This window comes from Aythya marila (assembly GCF_965140915.1).
Source record: "Aythya marila genome assembly, contig: HAP1_HAP1_SCAFFOLD_172, whole genome shotgun sequence".
NCBI classification, from domain to species: domain Eukaryota; kingdom Metazoa; phylum Chordata; class Aves; order Anseriformes; family Anatidae; genus Aythya; species Aythya marila.
Window position 1 is genome coordinate 392,458 of NW_028136938.1, and position 8,021 is coordinate 400,478.

Genomic DNA, 8,021 nt, shown 5'->3' on the forward strand with positions numbered 1-8,021 from the left:
TGTGCTGAGCCTGCTTTGCCCGTGACGCTCCTTGTGGAGTGATCTCCCTGTCCTTCTGGCAGCCCTTGAGCCCTTGCCAGCCTCTTTTCTCCCCTTGGCGTTGGAGGAGGGGCAGGGAGAGAGCGCTTGTGCTGGAGCTCAGCTGCCCAGCTGAGGAAAACCACCACGGCTCTGTCTTGCCGCTGCTGCAGCACGCTGGTAGCAGCCAGCACCGTCTGTTCTTCGAGCCTCAGCAAGCCCACAGCATCTTCCCAGAAGGGATCCCTTTCCTTCACGCCTCCAGAGGCTGAGGGCTTGTGCCCCGTTTGCAAGCGCTTTCTCAGTGCCCCCTTCCCCAGAGAAGGATCCCAGCTGCTTGGCTTCCCTGCCCTCTGCTGCCAGGCTCCCGCAGCTGCTATCCCAGCAGCGCAGCAGCCAGCTGACAATGTGCTCGCCTGGAGGACAGCTGCAATCTTGTCCCATGGCTCGCAGCTCGCCCAGGGATGGGGATCACCTGCTTCCTGCTGCTTTTCTCTCTGCTCTCCTTTCCAACAGCTTCCTGTGCCCTGGGATGGCCCTACCTTGGGGTAGGCTGCCTCGCCTTCCTCTTGCTCCTTCCCCTTCTTGGGAGGACTTTCTGCCCTTCCGAAACGAGATGACTTCTGCATGCATTCCTTCCCCTTGTGTGTATTGGCGCCTGAGACAGCAACGGGGTCGTCCCCGGAGCCAGCTCTCAGGGCCTGTGCCAGGCTTGGAGGGGCTGCAGGGAACATGCCAGGGGCTGGAGGGGCTGCAGGGAACATGCCAGGGGCTGGAGGGGCTGGATGTGAAGTACTATCAGTAAAGAATTTCTTTCTAAAATATATTAGAAATCTAACTTTTCAGTGTAAAGCTATTAGTCCATGTCCTGTCACTCCAGGCCCTGATAAAGACCCCCTCCCCAGCTTTCCTATAGGTTGCCTTTAAGTACAGGAAGGCTCTCAGCCTGGCACACAGTAAAAGTGATGGCAGATCCTTCACTATATTATTTGAATTTCACGTAAATAGAACAGACTATCAACTTACTTAGGAGAAGTAATACAATTTCAGAACTATTCAAAACCAAAGGCATTCCAAACTAAGTTTAAGTTCAGAGGAAATCCAAAGAAAAAACTAATTTTGAAACTAATAATCAGAGACAATAATCTTCTTCAAATGATAGATTTTCCTCCTGTACTGGGTAATTTTGATCTGTCTTTAATGATCATCCAGACATGGCTTTGACACCGAGTATCTTGCTTTGCCTCTGCATTAAGTCTTCTTCTCATGTGAGGTAAATGTCCTGCTCTTATGGGATGGGCTTAGGAGACATACGCGCTGTGTCTCATGATGCTTGGATATCATCTTGATTCTGTGTGAAGATGAAAGGTCTCACTGCTTCCTGAACAGGGAAGTGGATGTCTGCAGTTAAGAACCCTCTGTCTAATCTAGAAACATGAAGGAAGAAGTTTGCTGGATTGCAAGTGACAGTGAAGAAAGCCACAGGTGACATATCTGACTGATTAAAATGTTATTTAGCTCAGGGCATGGCTAATGATGTGGAGCTGGAATAGTTTGACGACTGTAATTACACTCACTATCACTGTTACTTGTTTATAGGATGGTAATGCCTAAAGGTCCCACTGGAGCCTGAAACAAGGTTGTGCTGGGTGCTGCACGTGCATATCTCAGTAGCGCTTTGATAGCTAGTGATACAAACAGACAAAACAGAGATTGAAAGGAGAAACGGGGGGACAGAGATAAGAAGATCTTCCTGCAGGTCATTTAGGGTATGAGCCAGGACTTCAGTGCATCCAGCTCTCTAGTGCTCTGCTGGCCCAGTGAGATGAATGGAAAACATTGCAGCCTTGGAAAAATAGTGCTTCTTCTAATTCTTTGGCCAGTTTTGATGATTTAGGACTGCTTTATTTATTTATTTATATATTTTATTTTTTCTTTTCCCCATTTGTGCTGGAGAAGGTGAACTTTTTAAATACCTATTCTGAATTCAAATATCATTTTCATTGTTATGTTTCTGTTTTGTTGGCACTATTCGTAATGACTTCTACCCTTCAGTGGAAGCAAAAGCTTATCATACCATAAAAGTGGAAAGGTCACAGAAAACTTCAGAGCTTTTGAAGAAAGCTGAGGAAAATCCATTCCCTGTTCTAGGCAGAGGGAGTGGCTGATTTCCAGACAGGTAAATGGGCAGGATAAGGCCACTTCATGTCCGCTGATGGCCAGTTGTATGGACCGCGAAGATAATGGACTAGCAGCACAAGAGACAGTGCCAATAATCTAATCCAATACAATCTATTTCAAGTGGTAGAGACCTGATACTCTACGACAATGTGAGGAAGACCAAACTGTCAGGCAAACTTTGAGATGATCATGTTCAGGATCTAAAACTCTTAAGACAAGTGTCAACACAGGAAGGGTGAAATAAAGGCATGAATGCCATACAAGTACTGATAAATCTCAGGAAGTCTGGAAACCAGGGCAAATGGATGGAATAAGATGGTGCTTTGTGTTAGCAAGAAGCAGAGGTTAGGGAAATGTTATGGGTCAGCAATAGAGTGGTTTTGTGCAAATCGCTGCTAAAGAAAGACAGCCTTGCTAGCCTGCTCTTTGCTCTTAGCTCCAGTCTACAGTTATCAGACACATAAACAATAATGGGAATTACGGGAGACTTCAACTTCCCAGCAAAAGACTGAAAGATGATTACCACTTATTCTCATACAGATATACTATGTGATGGATTTCTTCACAAAAGTGAAAAAATATAAGACCATTTTAGACTTGGCTCCTGTACGGGTTTAAATGTAGTAAGATTTGAATAAAGTCTGATCATGAGCTGACTTTTCTCATTTTACATTTCAAGACAGACAACACCAGGCTTAGAACGAAGGTTTTGAGGCTTACAAATGCAAACTTTGAAATCTAAGGAAATGAATCATTGAGTCTGACTAAGCATCTCTGGGACTGGAGTGCAGAGAAGGCAGAGTTAAAATTCAAAATTCAGATGGGAAAAAAGCAATGAGAAAAGGTACATTTCAGAGGTTAAAAACTGCAAAAATAAAGTACGAATGACCCAAAACCTCCTTCACGTAGGAAATTAAACAATAATAGTAAATGATACTTAAGCCACAGAAACCAGGGGGAACAAAGAGAACAAATTAGGACAGTTGCATACTCGAGGCAAAAATAGATCAAAAGTTAATGATGTCTCAAATGCTGCAAATCTTATTTCCTGCATCTAACAGCAACAACAATGTGATATTAAGGGCAGTGACAGGATTCCCATTGCAAATGAGGGTAGGGCACTAGGCACAACATCATCTGAGGTGAAATAAAAATCTACAGTGATTCAAGTGAAAAATGACAAGCTGATATCTACCTAGCCTATTAACAGCATTGGCACACAGAACAACAACTCAAGTAGGAAAAATACGTCACAACTGTGCAAATCAGGGATAGTCCCCAGAATGGGAGAGTAACAAATACACTTCTGTCCAGGAGAATGTAAAGAGTGATCCAGACAAGTGCAGGCCTGTTAGTTTGACATCAACGCTGGGCAAAGTTTTGTGGCAAGAAGAGATAAGACTAGGGAAGTAGCGGGTAATGTGGAATTTACAAGATAATTTATTAAAGCTAATTTGTTTCCAGAGAATTTAGTAGCTTGCCTTTGTAGGACCAGTGCTCCCCTACACAGGGGATGAACTACATCTATTTCACTTTCTGTGAGCTTCTGATACCTTATCTATGGATTTGGGCTTTGGGGCTGCAAGTGAATCAAGGGAGTTTGCAATTGTTCACACTGTTCGAAGAGGGAATTACCGGCAAAGGAGAGGTTCCCTGTAGTGATTCTCAGAGACAGTTCTGAAACTGCAGCTGCTAAGGAGGCAAAGACTCATGGAGAAATGTAGGCTGGAAGGGAGCTCTGAAAACCCAACCTCCTATTCAGAGCAGAGATGACTTCAAATTTAGGTATGTTCAGTATGGACATGGTGGCCGAAGACTAAAAATTTCATATGAGCTTTGAGATTTCCAGGTGACATAAAGTTGGGAAGTCCTACCGAGCTTGAGAGAAGGATATCCCTTGTGATTGAAATGGTTCAGGTGAAGTGACATTTGATAATACAAAGTAGAGCCATGCTTAGAGATTCTCAACCAAGGGTGGTTTTTTTTGTTTTTCTTTTTTTTTTTTTTTTTGTCATGTTTGCTATATGGCAGTCAGGAGTTTAAAACAAACAATAAAACAACAAAACCCCATGTTCATACACTGTTAACAGAAGAACTGAAAAAGTTAAGTGGTTATATGGTGTGTATGGCTATTCTTTTTTTTTTTTTTTTTTTTCTCCAGTATAAATACACCTGACAGGGCAGCCCTGCCACACATTTAAGACATGAGGCAAAATTCTGCCACTTGTATTCACATTGAACTTAGGAGGAAGTGTTCAGAAGACAGAAGGAACAAGTTGCCTATTGTGTGGAAGGGAATTAAAGGACATCATTCTGCTCAGCCAGATGCCAGTTGAGAGAAAAATATGATGTCTCTGTGAAAATGCATTTCTTGAGTAAATATCAAGGAGAATTAGGAAATGTGTAAGTTGGGAGATACATCTGAAATGATGATTGCAGTTGGCTTATGAGGAACTTTGGACAGGAAATTGGTAGAAACTTCCCATTTCAAGAATAAAGTGCACCATAGATATGAAGTCAGCATTCACCTAAAGAGTAGAGGCCAACTCAAAGCCCCCACAACAAAGCAGTGGACAAACCAGAACACTAACATGTTGTGGTCTAGAGTCACACAGATATACATAAGTTTACTATACCTAAACATCTGAGGGGTTCCTTTGAGAGGCGGAGGGCTTGTGCCCCATTTCCATTTCCACTCTCAGTGTCCCCTGCCTCAGAGAAGGATCCCAGCTGCTTGGCTTCCCTGGCCTCTGATGCCAGGCTACCAGAGCAGGTATCCCAGCATCGCAGCAAACAGGTGACAATTTGAGTGCCACAGCAGTCCTCATTGCGAGCTGGACGCTCAGGGCACTTGCGGCCACCCACCTTTGTGAGCTCCAAGGCTGACAGTGACTCTCTGCTGAGCTGCCACGGCTCTCGGGTGTCCCGGTGACAGAGCTTTCGGCGCTAAGCTGACTGCCAGGAGAAAAGGCTGCCGTGAAATGGCTGCTCCACAATGCCAGGAGCAAGGTCTGCTGGGCTGGGGGTTCGCAGGGGAGCTCAGCCTTGGGCCTGGCAACTGCGCCTGGAAGCCAGGGACGGCCTTGGTGTGCAGCTGGACACCTGGGCCTGAGAAAGCAAGGTCTCTTTCCAGACACTTGGCACCATCGTCACCCAGTGGCTGTCTCAGGGGGACGAGAGAAATGCACAACATCTCTTCCTTCCCTGAAAAAGGGACGGATTTGGACCCCAAAGCAAGCTCCTTTCTATCAAAAGCATCACGTCCTCCTGTCTTTCTTGTATTTGGCTATGACTTTAGGAATCCCTGCAATCCCTGCAGCTGTGTCCCCTGCCAGCTTCTTGTGTGCCCCAAGCATCCTCGCTTGCAGGGCAGTAGAAGATGCAGAAAAGGCCTTGCCTTAGTGGAAGCACTGCCCTGCAGGAGCTCCAACAACCCTCTCAGCAGCACGCTGTAGCCCCCAAATGCCCCCGAAATGGCACATTTCAGCTACTGGGAAGGAAACGAGCTCGCTCAAGGTGAGCTACCCGCTCAAGGCCCAGGTGTCTGTGAGGCAGTGTTGGCAAGGAGTCCTGTTGTGTGAGTCTGTTCTTTGTGGGTGCTCCGTCCCCACAAGGCTTGCTTTTCAGGGCCCTGGAGAGTCTTGTGGGCACTGGCCTGGGGTCTCAGGCTGAGCCAGCTGCTGGCTGGCAATCAGGGAGGCTCGCTCGGTGTCTTGGCTTGGGTTTGCATGGCCAGGCTGTGGGAGCGGGGGGCTGCAGGGGTGTCCTCTGTGAGGAGAATGCAGCAGCTGCCCCATGGGAGCTCAGGGCCGCTGCCAGGAGGCTCCTTCCAGGAGGGACCCACCCGCTGCTGCCCAGAACGCAGAGCAAAAGGATGATGTTTGCGCCTGGGGGAGAGCCCATCTAAGAAAGGGAACAAAAGCTGCTGCCCAGCAGCGTGTGGCTCAGGGAGGAGTGAGAAAGCTCTGTGCAGCCCCCAAGGTCCGTGCAGCAGGAGGCAGGAGGTGCTCCAGGCTCCCAGCAGCAGTTCCCCTGCGGCCTGTGCAGGGAGAGGCCCCTGGTGGAGCAGGCTGTCCCCCTGCAGCCCATGGGTCCCCCGTGGAGCAGATCTCCACGCTGCAGCCCCCCTGTGGCTGGAGGAGCCCCCGGTGGAGCAGGTGGCTGTGGCCTGGAGGAGGCCGCGGCCTGTGGAGAGCCCCCGGTGGAGCAGGCCCCGGGCTGGACTGGAACAGGCTGTGCTGAGCCTGCTTTGCCCGTGACGCTCCTTGTGGAGTGATCTCCCTGTCCTTCTGGCAGCCCTTGAGCCCTTGCCAGCCTCTTTTCTCCCCTTGGCGTTGGAGGAGGGGCAGGGAGAGAGCGCTTGTGCTGGAGCTCAGCTGCCCAGCTGAGGAAAACCACCACGGCTCTGTCTTGCCGCTGCTGCAGCACGCTGGTAGCAGCCAGCACCGTCTGTTCTTCGAGCCTCAGCAAGCCCACAGCATCTTCCCAGAAGGGATCCCTTTCCTTCACGCCTCCAGAGGCTGAGGGCTTGTGCCCCGTTTGCAAGCGCTTTCTCAGTGCCCCCTTCCCCAGAGAAGGATCCCAGCTGCTTGGCTTCCCTGCCCTCTGCTGCCAGGCTCCCGCAGCTGCTATCCCAGCAGCGCAGCAGCCAGCTGACAATGTGCTCGCCTGGAGGACAGCTGCAATCTTGTCCCATGGCTCGCAGCTCGCCCAGGGATGGGGATCACCTGCTTCCTGCTGCTTTTCTATCTAATCTCCTTTCCAACAGCCTCCTGTGCCCTGGGATGGCCCTACCTTGGGGTAGGCTGCCTCGCCTTCCTCTTGCTCCTTCCTCTTCTTGGGAGGACTTTCTGCCCTTCCGAAACGAGATGACTTCTGCATGCATTCCTTCCCCTTGTGTGTATTGGTGCCTGAGACAGCAGCGGTGTCGTCCCCGGAGCCAGCTGTAGGGCCTGTGCCAGGCTTGGAGGGGCTGCAGGGAACATGCCAGGGGCTGGAGGGGCTGCAGGGAACATGCCAGGGGCTCGAGGGGCCGCAGGGTGTGTGACAAGGCTTTGAGGGGCCTCAGGTCCTGCCGCAGTGGTTGAAGTCGATGCAGGGAACATCAGAGTTGTTGGAGGGGCTGCAGGTAAAATGCCAGGGCTTGCAGCAGCTGCAGGCTGCGTCACAGCTTTGCATCAGGTCAAGACGCATTTTCCTAGAACCATACATTTCCTCCTGAAGGGGCTGAAGAGCATGGAATGGTCTTCAAAATGCACAGAGCAGACCCCAGCAAATGTAGAGCTGCTGCTAGCAAGTAGGTAACTTTATTGTTCCTGTTGTTAATTTTGTTTCACAACAACAGATGCAAATATGTATCTTGAATGAGGGCAAAGGTGACCTTGGATCTGAAGCACACAGGCGTTCGCTAGTGTCCCCCCATCCGGAGTGAATCCAGAACGACTCGGAAGGAAAAATAAAGTCCAAACCAGTGCGTTGTGATAAAGAGAGTTTAATAGGGTAGAAAAGGAATAAAAACCAACAAAATAATAAATAATGATACTTACAGTTTATAAGATATTAATATATAAAAATATTTAATGCTATTAAATACTTATAATTTTATAATAATAAAACAATGCCGTACTGTACAACACAGTCAATAAAGTGGATTTAATTAAATAAATAGGAAAACCAATAAATTAAATGAAAATTTAAAAATTTAAATTTAATACAAATAAAACCCATTTGTCCCATTCCAATGAATTGCTATCCCCATCATCACTTCCCATCCCACTGATCATTTGCTATCCCAAAGACCTCCCAGTTCTTATCCCCTTGGC